Genomic DNA, 15,572 nt, shown 5'->3' with positions numbered 1-15,572 from the left:
CTGCATCCCCCTCTGTTTGCTGACCTGTGCTCTGTCCTCATCCCTTCTCCACGGCGCCTTCCTTTTTTCTCCCTTTCTTCGCCTCAGGAAGGTTGTCCCCTCAGTTCTTCTGTTCAACTATTTGACCTCCTTTTTCGTCCATCTTCTTCTTTATCTCCTTTGATCAGACATAACTCCTTAATCGTTCCAGGTCTTTCTCTCTCCACGCAGATCACTAAGACGTCTCCCAGCATCCACGAAATGGCAAGATCTGAAGACTGCCTGCACTGTGCTGACTTACAAGCGGGACTGGAACAAATCCACTCGCATCAACGATTGCTGGATGCCAAAATAGATTCTCATGCCAGACTGACCACCAAGAAATATGAAGCAAATATCAACCTATTTCTACACAGAGTCTCCTCGCTCCAAACATAGTTTAATGAACTGGCCAACAAATGCAGCCATGTCCAGGAATCAATTGAAATCCTAAAATATATGATGGAGAAAAGGAATGCACCCAACACCAGATCTTCAAATCTCAAGAATGCTGAAGTCGACAACAAACCAGAAGATTCAACAGCTCGCCAGATCAGCGATGTCAGCATAGATTAAAGATGTGTTGCAGACACTGCTTACTTCTGTCTCATTTTGTTAGATTTTTTACTTTTTCTCGTTTTCCAAAAGTAAAAAATGATAGAAGCAAAGGGAAATTTTGTCTTCCCAACTATATCCCAGCTTTGCCTTTGGGCTTAAAACTTTGTAGCACAAGAGCTCAGTTTCCCAATCTTTTTTTGGAATACAAATAGCAACCAATTATGTGAAAAAAAAAGTCTCATAGATGTACTCAGGGCATTCGACAATCCAAAAGGCATTACCATCCACTCAATAATCCTTCATTGGTTTTAAAAGCAATTTTCCACTCATCTCCCTCTCTAATTCTGATTTGATGATAACCACTTTTTAAATCTAACTTTGTAAAATATCTAGCTCCACTCAAACAATCCATCAAATCTTCGATTCTAGGTAAAGGAAATCTGTACATGATTGTTATCTTATTGATTGCTCTCGAGTCAGTGCACATTCTCCCGCCTCCATCCTTCTTTGGGCTCAACACTGTTGACACTGCGCAAGGACTCAAACTTTCTCTAACCAGTCCCTTATCTAACAATTCATGAACCTCTTTCCTGATCTCTTCATTCTCTGTGGGAGTTATCCTGTAAGCTTCTTTACTAGGTAGATTTTCTCTTGGAATCAAATCTATGTGATGACTAATTTTTCTAATGGGTGGTAACTCATCAAGAAAATCATCTACAATGATATCACAATAACTGTCGAGCATCTCTTGAATTTCAATTGGTAAATCAGAAACTTTTGTGGAAGTAATTATTACCTTGGGTTTGCAAACCGATGCAAAACTTACCTCATTTTCCTCTATGTTCTGTAAGTACTCCTTTCCACTCAACAAAAGGGTCTTTGGTTCAAGTTTCTTCGATGTATCTTCTTCTTCTATTGGCGGCAATGTATGATTGGTACCATCTTTGCTGAATTTGTAGGTGTTCTTTTTTCATCGTGCATAGCTCCTCTATCATACTGCCATGGTCTACCCAACAATATATGACACACATCCATAGGCATCACATCACACAAAATTTTATCTTTATACTTTCCCAACTGCAACTGCAACTCCACTTCACATTGTTCATTTACTAACAACTGATGTCCCTTTTGTAGCCATGACACCTTGTAAGGTGTTGGATGTTTCTTTGTCTTCAATTTCAACTTCTCCACCACTTTTGTAGAGACCAAATTATCAGTGCTGCCACTATCAATTATCATATGACAACATTTTCCTTGAACCTTGCACACAGTCCTGAACAAAGCCTTCCTTTGTGCTGGTTCAACAACTTCCTTTGCTGGCTTTAGCAATACTTTGTTAACTACCAAAGATTCTCCTCTCTCTGGTATATTTTCTTCTTCTGTCATCGTTGTTGCTTCCTCTTCAGTCTAAGCAACAATTGCATTTCTCTAAGATGTTCCTGCATTTTCTGGGCACTCATAGGCTTTGTGTCCCAGCTTGTTACATCTATAACATCTAACTTCTCTTCCTCTACCTCTGCCTCCTCTTCCTCTGGAAAAACTCCCTCTGCCACTTGCATCACCTCCTGTGGGTGCATGCTGATTTGAGCTGCTACTAGTTCCATCTCTAGGTGCTGTAGATCTTCCTCTACCACCTTGTCTTCCCCTTCCTCGGAAAGTACCTCTATTTCTGGCAGATTGCTTCCTCATGAGTTTTTCTTCAGCTTTCAATACCATCTAATAAGCCTCTTCTACTATTTCAGGAGATAGTACACTTATCCCATCTTGAATGTCCATTCTAAGACCATTCACATATTTGGCAACCTTCTCATCTGTATCTTGGATTTGCCCAACTCTTATGCTCACCTTGTAGAATTCCTCTGTGTATTCCTTTACTGTCATAGACCTCTTTCTAAGATTCTACATTTGTCTAAATAATGTTTGCTGGTAATCACTTGGCAAAAAACTTACCTTTCAGTTTTGCCACCATCTTGTTCCAATTCTTAATTGGTTGTTTGCCAAGTCTTCTTCTTTCTGCTTGCACTCCATCCCACCAAAGTGTTGCATGTCCTTTCAACTTTGTGACAGAAAACTTCACCTTCTTTTCATCCTCTATTTCTTCATAATCGAATAATTTCTCCAAGTCATTTATCCAGTCTATCACCTCCTCAAGATTTAATCCTCCTGCATAAATTGAAACTTCAGTTCTGGGTCTAGATGTGGATTTCAACATTGACCTAAAGAACCTCATCTCAAGAGTAACTTCTACAGGTTCCTCCTCTTCTGCAGCTTCAGCTTCAGGTTCACTGACATCATCAGCATCTGCATCTCTCCCTGTTTCCATTGCTTCTAATCTAGCTTGCATATGTTGCACAACTTCCATCAATTCAACATTTGCAACATGTCTTCCTCTTCTACCACATCCTCTTCCAAGTCTGAAAGCCATGGTGGATTTCTTTCTTTGATCCTTAAGACCCCGTTCAATGTTAGTAGGTGGATCTAATACCACAAATGGTGGTCGGGGTGTAGGCGTGAGAGACAAATGTTCAAAACTTGATACAATTTCTTCTGATTCTGACGGAATTTCTTCTTGGATTTCCCTCGGAGTCTTTGTCATTTACCTCTAGAGTTAGATACTCTGCTAAATTAGCAGAAACGTTAACTTATCCGCAACCGCCAAATACTTTATAGAATTCTCTAACCATCGCATATCGCAATCGCAGCTCATCAGCAGGGTTTCTTTATTTATAAATGTTGCAATGTGATATTTATCAGTGCACTTGTATCGCATGTCGCATTTTGCAACTCCGCTAGCCCGGGGCTTTCACTCTTGAACCTTGAGATGCGATATTACCCAATGATCCAACGGTCAACATCAACAGTGATCCGACGGTCACTGTGATATCGCATGGAAAGCTATGCGACGATACCACCTCATAGAGCCAATATAGTTATAAGCCCTATTTTATAATGTTTTAGGTTCGGACTTGAGATTAACGCCCGATAACAAAGGTTTTCAGGATCTACGGCTTGCGGGACTTTGATTAACACAAGGTTTAAAGACAGGGCCAACCCCCGCTATTGACTATGCCACAAAGCGTTGAAAATGGAATCAACAGTTGATAAAGAGTGCGGGACTTCAATCCTAGATTGGGAAATCAAACACTTCTAAACCACAGTCGCTAATACACAACAATTCAAATTAAATCCGAACACACACAGAACAATAGAACCCTGACTTTTAAGCCAAACTGGAATTTCACAGATACATAGAGACACTGCGGAGGGATTCAACACCTCCGGGATTGACCAATTTCACACAAAAATTACACAAAGTTATGCTTTCTGTAACTTAAACATATATAGTTCAAAACAAGCCGGATCAGTCAAAATCCGCTTCCAGTGATTTAGAACTTACATAAGTACTAGTTCATTAACAACCAGATCCTAAATCAAAGGATCGAACTACCTAATCCTATCTAATCTGCATGATATTCTCCTCGATAATCTCCACTACAACTAACTACTTGAATTTATTACATGATAATCTAAATCCTAGATTCTAGTTCAAATCCTAACTAGAAAGCTTTGTAAATTGATAGCTGAAGGACCCCACTCCTTTGCTTGTAAACTTTTTTTGGATTTTTTGAATAAGTTAGAAGCCTTTTTCCTTCAAGCCTCATGCTCTTGCATCAAAAATCAACCATTAAATTAGCACAAAATGGAGGAAAGTTTGATTCATTGTAACAAAAACTGAAAAATCAACTGTCACATTGATACATATAAATGTTATGTTGCTAATCAAACATCGACATAACTCGTACAATAATAAATAAATAAATAAAATTAAAAGCACCCAAAAAAATTATAAACCAAATAATAATAATAATAATAAATAAATAATTATAAATTAAATTAAAATATTGAAAAAAAAGTTATATAAAAAAAACATAATATTATTATTAATAATAAAAAACACCAGACATAACTTATAAACCCATGAAAAATGAAAATTTAAACCAAACATTAAAGACCAAAATAAATAAATAAAAGAAACAAAAAATTAAAAAATATTATATCTATATATATGACACGATTGGAAAAAATATAGATAAATAAATATATTAAAAAGAAAACATAAAAAATAAAATATATATATTAAAATTTTTAAAATAAAATAGAATAACTAAATTAAAACGGGTCTTTACGGCATGGCGCCATAGGCTAGGGAAACATGAGAGGTGCTTGTGGTAGGTCGCCGGTTTCTAGAATCAATCCAACACACCCTAGCCCGTGGCTCTTTGGTGGTAACTCGGGCTGGCACGTCACCACTATTAAAAAAAATTTGTAATTTTTTTTTGCAATTTTTTTAATTATTTTTTTTCAATTTTAATTTTTATTTTTATTTTTCATTTCAATTTTTTTAAATAAATATATAATATATTATCTTTTTGTTAATTTATATTTTAATGATTTTTGTTTACTTTTTATTTTTTATTTTTTCCCAATTGATTTGATTTTTTTTTCAATTTGTTATATATATATAATTTTCTTTTTCCAATATTTTTTTTAATAATTTTTTTAAAGACGTAATTTTTTTCACTATTTATGATAAAAAAATTCTCAATTATTTGTTTTAAATACTTTTTAAAATTATGAAATTTTAAATAATTTAGTTTTACTTTGTAATTTTGATTTTATTTTTAAGTTATATTTTTTAATAATAATTATTTTTATTTTTATTTTTTATTTTTTTACTCAAAATTTTACACGAATCATTATTTTTGAAAAAAAATCGAAGGTTCTTATCTCTACACATAAAATTCATAAAAAAAATGTTATTATTTTACTTTTTTTTTTTGCAATTTTTTTTATGAAAATCCTTTAGTTGACATGCCATTTATAGCAAAAAGGTCCTGAAACATATATTTTTTTAAGTATATCTATATGCAAATGTGTATTTTTTTCTCAAATATTTAAAAAAAATCATTCTTTTAGTTACAAATATTTTATGTGTATTGAAGTATTAATTAATGATACATAAATATATAAAAAATCCTAACTTCAAAATATTAATTTTATTATTTTTTTAAATTTTGTAAAAAAATTAAAAATTTCATTACAAAAAAACATTGCAAGGAAAAATAAAAGACACCAACTTTAAAAAACTTTAAAAAACAAGTATCTTAGGAAGAAAAAAGGAGCAGGAGAAGACAACTTGAAAAATGGATAAATAACCAACATTTTAAAAAAGGAAGTACATACCTAAGACATAAGAGAGTTTATAGTGTCAAAAATATGCCCCTTGAAAAAAATTAATGTTACATCAACACTTTTCAAAATCAATGTGAAAATCTCGAATATTTAAATTTTTTTTATCATTACTGAATACATAAGAAAATTTAAAGTGTCAAAAATAAGCCTCAAAAAAGGGGGTTGATATTGCATCAACACTTTTCAAAATTGACATGAAAATGATTAACATTTAAAAAAAGTTGTCCATTCTTAATACATACGAAAATTTAAATTGTCTAAAATATGCTAAAAATAATGTTGATTTTTTATCAACACTTTTCAAGATCGGATGATCTTTTGCAACCTCTAAAAAAATGAGAACTCGATATAGTTCTCATTAAGTTGGTAACTTTGGTTCTCATGTTAGTTGATGTGGGATGCCTTAATTCCCACCTTCCAATAGATCTTTTCCTATCAACATTAGCTCATTTTTTTTAGGAATGAGATTTAGATATGTTTGTAGTAATTTGAGGATTGCAATCATTAATGGTAGGTTGGGTATTCATTAAAGCATCGTAATTGATGGATTATATAGGTGTTCAGAATCAACACATCTATTCACACTTATGAGATTGTACTATATACCTTGGTGTGATCATTGATGGGTTATTTTGCATCTAACAATATGATTTATTAATGCTAGATGACTAGAAAGTTTGTATCATGTTAAATTTTAAATCATTTATAAATAATGACGAACCATGCAATGAGGTATATTTGTATTGAATAATTAAGAATGGTTGCATTATGCCTTAATACTATTATTCAGATATTATATAACACCACTACCACATTACATCATGGGTACCATGTAGAACTGGCTTGTACTTCACAGAGTCTCAAATGTTCTCTTTATATATATTGGTACATGGATTCAACTTATATTTTGTTCATGGCTATGATATATTAGACTTGACCTAGATTCAAATTTTATCAATGGAATTCATATATAAATTTCATGTATCAACAATGTGTTTATCCAATGGCCATGCTTATTTCACCTTTGACCATGGTTATGGAAACCTTTGTGAAGAGAGTATCCAATACAATTGTTTGTGCTTGCACACTTTTTCTTGATCTTAAGCACTAAGAAATTTTTTCTTATTCATGTATTATATATTCTTCTCGCCATTAATGTATTTTAACCATCAATAATGTTTTTAGTCTCACACATTAGGGTACATATATTATACCCTCTTTGATCACTCTATGTCTAGCTACATGATTTTAGCTTGCTTAACATTATATTGTTGTTGATTTGCATAAGAATTTCTTAGAGTTATATGACACATGTACATGAGTTGTATAATAAATGTGCATTAAGCATGTCCATTAATAGGGTTTAAGGATGTCACAACATAGGTTGGTCCCAATATAGTGCCCCAACTATTCTAATTTCTTTTACACCATATATATAACGAAGTGTTTGAGTGCAGAAAACCTTACCTCAAATGGATAATCATGAATCATTAAGAGGTGAACATATGTGTTGAGAGAGAAGAAGTGCCTTGGTGTTCCAAACCTATGTTTCTTTATCTTTCATGAAAACCTTTTTCATGAATATAGTTCCTTCTCCCAGGAGACTCGAGTTCCCTTTTTGGTGTTTCTCCTTTGCATAAGAATTCTGGGCCATTGGAGATTAGGTTTTATTCTAGTACATGGTTAGAGTTGGAAAATCAGCATCTTAGGTGAGGGAATCACCAACTCATATACTAAATGCTATTATTGTACTTTTCATGATATTAAGAAGATCTCTCTTCTTCCCGTCCCCTAAATATATGTTATATTAGTTGGAATGCTTAGTTAGTTAAAATATATATTTTTATATTTGATATACGTTGATTTCTTTAAATCAAAGTGTTAAACGGATGCTAGTATGAGAGGAAGGTTATATTTTATTGAAATGGTGAAACTTGTATGGAAAGAGTAAAGATAAGCTATTTGATTTTCTTATTTGCTTTTTATTTTAGGAATTTGATTCAATAAATAAGGAATTTCTCTTTCTAAATTTTTTAGTATATTAGTAATACCACATGGACCTATAACTTACATAGAGGTATAACTTATATAGAGGTATAGAAACTATTTAAACATAATGATTAATTTACTGATAAGTTATTTAACCTCTCTTTAAGAGATAATTTTCTCTCTCCCAAACATATAAACACAACACATTAAAGCTGTAGCTCAAAATTGAGCAGGGTATAATCACTTAAGAACACCCTTTGAAACCTATTTATATAATTCATCTATCATTAAAATCAGGAACATGTCTCCTATAAAGAGTGTATATTTGAAGCCATGAAATACTATGAACACCAGGAACATGTCTCGTATAAAGAGTGTATATTTGAAGCCATGAAATACTATGAACACGCCCATTTATAAATAGAGTCTTCACTCTATCTTCTTTGAGGCTCACGATGGTTTTAATTTTCGAAGTATATGTATTTTGAATTTCCGACAAAATATTATTTTTTAATTAACATGGTTTGTTTAGGGATCTAATAGCCAGTGATGTTTTTGTTTGTTTGTTTGAGATAAGATATGGACTCCTTATCACTTAATGCTACATGCATTTAAAATATATATTATTTTATATCACTGAACGCTACATGCATTTAACATATATATTATTTTATTATTATTTTTAAATGGGAAAATAAATTTATATGATTTTTTTAATATGAGTTATTTATTAATTCTTTAATCTAAAAAGAAAAATTAGTGTTTTAAGAAAAATAAAATGACGTTGGTGAATGTTACTTTCATCTCACTACCAAAGAATTATGAAAATGAATGGTGTTTTATTACATTTACAAAAAATTATAGCAAAAAAGATTTGATCATATTACGGATTTTATTCTCATTGGATGTGAGGTTAAAAAAGGGTTTTCCAACCCTTCCTTTAGCTTGGTACTCAAGGGAAAGGGAAGACTAAGGACATGCTGGTTGATCCTTTCTTGAACTTAGTATTTGAATATAAGGAGCATGAGGAAGGGTTAATGGTTTTTTTTTTCAAAAATAGTATTCTCATCAAAGGTGGGGTATGAAAGTGTTAGGCATCATTTTTTAAGTATATAGTTCTGTTTTTCTATAGGAGAGCACACCAAAGGATTGGTTGACTTTTTCTCAAGTTTAGTATTTGTGTCAATTTGGAGCTCTATGATGGGCCATTTGACTCTTTCTAAAGAATAATATTGATGTTTATGGGCAGCCTAGGGAAATATTTATTAACACTTTCTTGGGATGTTATTATCAAGAAAATATCTAGGGAATGATAGTTGGTTGTTCCTAATGCATAGAATTTACATTGAGGGATAACCCTGTGAAGGGCTAATCAACCCTTCCTTAAAATTATTATTTGCATCAATAGGGAGAGTAAAAAAGAATAACTTAACCCTACATTAGGCTTAGTATTTATGCTAAGTGGGAGCTTAGGGGAGGGTTAGTCTACACTTAATGAGCATACTATTCTCATCAAGGTGAAGCTTGCAGAAAATTTAGTATACCCTTATTCAAGCATAGCATTTTCCTCTAGGGGTGGCCTAGAAAAGGGTCAACCAACCCTTCCTCAATATAGGTATTCTCATTTAGTGGCATATTGGAGAGGGTTAGATGGCATTTCTTCAAGCTTAATAATCAATTGAGGGGGGAGCTAAAGGAAGGGTTAAATTGCCTTTTCTCAAACATGATATTCACCTCTAAAAGGGAAAATAGGAAACATTTGATAGACACTTCTTTAAGATATTGTTATCACATAACTATTTTTATATGATAAAAATAACATATTTGATCTCTCTTATTTATCATAATTCAATTGTTATCACGGTTCCATCTTATTCTTACACTTATATCATCTTAACCATTTTAATATTATGTTATACACTACATTAATACATATTGAGATGAGAAACCTAAAAAAAATAATCCTTTCATGTTGTTAAAACCATTGTACTTTGCAAATACAAAGTCTTGCAAATTCAAGGACATATATGCTTTCATAATTTAAAAAATAATATATAAATAAAGTTATAAATTTTGAAAAAAAAATATCACTAGAAGAACAATGTCTTTTATATATTTCTATGTATTTTTTAAGGACAATCCATTAATTAGGTACTCAACACCTAAACTAATGGGAATGAGAACATGTGTGTTGCATTTTGCATGAAAAGTAAGATACGAGTATTAAAAACACTCAAAGCTCACATGGTCATACACAAGTTTCTATAAATAAAAATTATATATTCGAAAAGCTAATTTAATTTCTCATTTCATCTTTTTACATTATATTCAAATTCATTGCAAAAGTACCTAGGATCACACCCCTCCAAGTTAATGAATTGTTGTTTTCCTATGTTTACATTACTACTAATGCATCATGAAAAACCATTATTAGCTTGCACCCACCCTAAAAGCAATGATGACATTTATTACATTCTGCTAATTTTATAACACTACATTAGCAACTACTGTATATCAACTATGCTCATTTTCTCTATAACCTTTGAATTCCACTTAATATTCATTAATGATTTTTTCTGTATATACTGATTTATTTAGTTAATTGTTTTAAATTTAGTGATTTAATAATTTCTAACTTAGAAACAAAACTATTTAACTTTTGTTTTGCTACTTAAATCTAATACTTATCATACAATACACACTAATAATAAAATTACAACTTATTTAAATCATGCACGACACTAACTAAACTAAAATAAATCAAATATTTAGTAAAATTGGGAAAAATAAACGTGAGCATAATAGTGAATTTAGATAGTTAAACCCTAGCCCTTTTTATTTAACATTTGGATATTATACACTAGCATTAACTATGAAAATTGATAGTCTAGGTATGAACATCAATGTAAAGGGTGACCCCAACATTATAATAAAAGATAAAGAGGCCTTTTTCTATCATAATATGCTTAAAATAGCAGTTCATTATAGTCTTCCATTGAATAATCAACGATCCACATTCAACATACATTTGTTAAAGGAAAAAAATGAGATATTTCATAACATTTACTATAAACCAATTTTCTGTTTTCTTAATACTATAATATGAAAATCTTATTAGTCCCTGCCTGAAGGACTCTAGCCATGGCAATAGCATTGACTTATTATTAATCTAGGTTGATTATTGAAAATACAATTCATTTGGCCTATTTAACCAAAATTTTCATTAAAACAATATATTTAAAATTGTTTAATTTTAATGTGATAGAATAATGAGATTCAAAGCCTTATTGCGGGTTTCACATTTTTCAATGTATTTATATCGATGTGTAAAATAAGATAACGAATATTGCTCTTTTTGAGATGCATATAATGTTTGGGCTAAGTATATATTGGGTTAGCTTTCCTCCGTGCATAGTATTAATGTTGAACTCTCAAGTTAGCATTAACTTGTAACATTAAATGATCTAATGTTAATATTTGAGATATTAATAAATGACTTGCACAATCAAGTCCACAACATTTATGCATCTACACATGCCATTGGTTTTGTCCACCTGCAATAGATGTCATACACTTGCAACAACTTTGATACACTTCTCAATGTTGTCATTGCAGTCTACCAACTATCCAAACCCTCTGCATTCCATTTTGTATCTGCACATACTATTTCTCATTTACAGTCCAACGGTCGTCCATCACTCACTTCACTATGCGTAATGGCATCCTCTGTCGCTCCCGAGTTTCAGAAAATTGAAATTCAGCAAGACGATATAGTAAGTGTCATTTCCGCAGTGTGTTGCAGGGGTGGGGGATTCGATGTGATTGTTACATTTTCGGTTACTATGCTTTCAATTTTGCATTATTATGCAGATGTACCGTAGCTATATATGGTCGAATAAATCAATGACAATTATAGTAACTAATGCCCAAATGAAGAGTGATTTTCAAGGCGGGAGTTGGGTAACATGGATTACTATGACAAATAGCAAACAAAAGAAATTTACGATTAAACAAATAATTTAGTAAAGAAAACAATAAATGTACTCCCAGCGGGGGTTAAATTTGACGAGTGCTCTTACTCGTCACAATTTGTTTTTATGACGGTTTTATTTTTAAATTGCCCTTTATATGACTTCCAATATTTATTTTTACCCGGCACAGTTACTTGAAACCTACTCTATTTTAGTATGAAATTAATCATAATCACTAAATCAAACTTCTCAAACATCTATCATCCATGTCACTTATTATTTAATAAAATACACTATAAACCACAAAATTGAGATTTCTAATTAAAGAATAGAGTTTTCTACCACTTTTCAGTATTACCTATAAAACTAACATCATATGATCATACAATTACTTTGTTACTCATTAGAAAATATATACATAATGTTAAAATCAAAATGAATATATAGATCTTTGCAATTAATAGAGGGAAAATTTTAAAGGAACTTACCTTGAGCAGTTGCAAGTTCCTTCTTTTGCAAGATGTGCAATATCATAGATACACTCATGTAAGACATCCACCAGTAAAAGCGCATCTGCTACAAGTGATCTGCATCATCTAATACTATTAAAGCTTAATAATTTGAGAGACTTCTTAACCATCACTTTACCTTCGTGAACTTTGTCTATGCTTCGATCCAAAAGGGACAAGCCCTTAAGAAGATTTTCCTGCAAAGGAATGTAAAGAGTTTTTCACATTTTCTGTGACGTCTAATAAAAAATAGCATTTACTATAATTTGGACTTTGCTTTTTGAAGAATTATGTAGTCAATGTAGTTTATCCTACTCCACCTAGGTCGAACTTTCTCTTTGTTTGTGCAATGACTCATCCAATCCAGTGAGGGTATTTGGCCACATCTAACTATGATTTTTTCAATTTTTTCAACAACTTTATCCATCTGATCCCCTTTGTCCTTAGATATGCTTCCCTTGTCCTTAAATATTCACAAAAGATAATATACAAAACCATAAGATAGGAAATAAATAGAAGTGAAAATTAAGTAGCATTTACCTATTATATCCTATATCCCATGTAAATGAGAGGGGGAGTTCGGGTTCTCACTCGTTAAAGCCTCCAACTCGAACCTGCTGATATCTGCAACTTTGGAAAGAGATTTTCTCCTCTCTTCGACAGTAGTGGAGGCGTAACGCGGTTCATGGTCATGTGCTTTCTCGTGTAAGGCTTGAGCATAAACTCCTTTGTTCTGCTCATATGTCCACCGAAGATCGACAGACTTCACCCTGTAAAACACGGGAATGATGGGAGACTTGGATTCTAGTTGTAGTTCATCCAAACACCATTTTAAATCTGCATATCGCGGAAAAAAAAAATTATGTATGGAAAGAGGCAGATTTGGAGAACAAGGAATTGAGCAATGGTTGTAAATAGGCATCATAATTAAATCCTTTGGAGAAAAAACTCTTCGCCACTCTCGCAAAGCCTTGTCATTGTTGTAAGGCTGCGAACCTCCTTCCAAGTTCCACCAGAATCCTTCCAAGTTCAACTAGAATATCCCTTTGGAGACCTCGAAGTAGAGCCCTTCCATGGGGAGATCCATCATCATTCTCAGTTACTGCATGGCTCACAGTCTCCAGTTTGGTAACCTGACTCCCACCAAGAGCCCCTGGAGAATTGATTTCAAATCTTTGGCGGGAATGCAAAGCAGAAAGTGGCCTCGATTCTTCCAATTTTTTCATCTGTGAGGACGGGTACTGCCAACCTGGTGTATATAAATTATTTTAGAGGCACCTAGTGAAAATAAATTATTTTAAATATATATATATATATAAATTTGAAACGGGGGATTTTTCCATAAGCCCGTCATTATGACATTTCTGTAATTTTTTTACAAGTTATCACTGACGTGTTCATTTGGAAATAAGCCGTATTTTACGACTAAAAAACCCAAAACATGTAAACAGCATCAAATTTAACCCTTGAGTCCCAAAGCCACATAGAATAAAAATTATAAACTATGAGACACAACTCTTCTTTGGTTAGATCTAAGGATATTCCATTTGGTGGTGCAGCTTTCCAAACTTGATTGGTGGATGAGAGACGGTGAACCCGTGTGTGATCGAGATCTTGGTTGGGAGAGCCACAAAACATGGTATTCCATACCCTAAAAACCTCCACTTTCTCACTAATTAATAATAATATGTTTTTTCCTTGTCCTTTAACTTTTAGCTATGAGACGCGGAGTCATGGCTTCCCTTGTGGAGAATGGAAGGCCCATTTTCATAGATCTACTTCTATAAAGGATAGGACCCACCCCCTTTGGCGATTTAGATTTTTGGAAAAATATTTATTCCTTCCTCATTTCCCTTTTCCCTTTTGCTTATGTAGCTTCTACTTCGTCAAACCATCCCATCCTCCTTAAAATAGTTTCATTACCATAACTTCATGTTCAATTAGAAAATCGTCCACAAACTTGTAATATGCGCTCAAATATTCTTTTCGATTTCAAGATAAATAACGGTTACAATCCCTAAATATTAATTATTACCCTCCATCTTAAATTTAATTTCTTCTTTTGTCTACATACTAATGCAAACCCCTAAAAACGATTATATTTTACCACGTCTGAAAGCATGCTTATGCATTAATCATGCAATGTTTGGATTTATAACTTCTCTACAAGGCTTTTTTGACTAGCACATAAACGGTCTAAAATCCCTTAGGTAAATTTTAATATTTTAAGTATTTAATAAGAATGAGGTTGAAGAAGAACGGTGATTACTTCTGCAATGCCCTCTCTACCTGCTTTGTGAGGGTCTCAGTAAGAAATTCCGTTAAGATAAAGGTCATTATACAAACTGATATCTCACATTAGGTTAGGGCAAGAATGTTTCTCAGTGGTTGTTTATATAGACAAATTTGAATGATTTTTTTTGTTACTTAGAATTCTTTTTGACGATTATTTTAGTGGCAAATATAAGTAATTCTTGTTATGCTTGACATAAAAGTATTTTCCATTAAAGTATTTGGCAAACTTTTTCCAGTTTTTTATTCATAATTTTGCTAAGTTATGGTGTTGAAACTTTCATATTTTACTTTATTCAAATTTCAAATAGATTAACGTAAAATTGACTTACAATAACAAAAACAATAACAAAAAGAATTTTCTCAATAGGATTTTGTGTACAATTTCCAAAGATCATATATTCAAGATTTAGTAAATTAATTTTCATGTGAAATTAAAAAAAAATTTATTAACAAAATATTGTCCAAAATATACACAGGTTTATTTACAACTTATCTTCATTTGTTCATCTATGCAAAGTGCCCCTCTGCTTAAAGTGAACTAAATTGTGTTTGTTTCCTTTTTCTTAAAGGACTCCACAATCTCTTTTAAGGATTTACCAAACAATATCTTTAGTTTAATACATTTAAATTTATTTAAGATGATCTATTTGAAAATTCAAATAAGGTCTTTTTAAAAGTATCCCTGGGGAAGTGATGTCAAAGATCGTAGATTTTTCACCTCATCACATAGATGAAATAATCTGCAATTAATTGAATTAAATCCCAATTAATCCAGATGCAATTAACTATCTCACCTTAGCACATAGATGAAATAATCTGCAACTAATTGAATTAAATCTCAATTAATCCTAATACAATTAACAAAATGGTTATTTCAAAACTATCTTGTTTATTATGTTTAATGCTACAAGTTATTTCAAAAAAATATTGTTTATTTTTTTAATTCTACGACCATCCCAAGGTTGGCCCGTTTTCC

The sequence above is a fragment of the Pinus tabuliformis genome, chromosome 9 (assembly GCF_031772625.1).
Source record: "Pinus tabuliformis cultivar Carrire ecotype Pingquan chromosome 9, CPIR1, whole genome shotgun sequence".
NCBI classification, from domain to species: Eukaryota; Viridiplantae; Streptophyta; class Pinopsida; order Pinales; family Pinaceae; genus Pinus; species Pinus tabuliformis.
The sequence above is the reverse complement of the archived record's forward strand: the minus strand, read 5'-3'. Positions refer to the sequence as shown.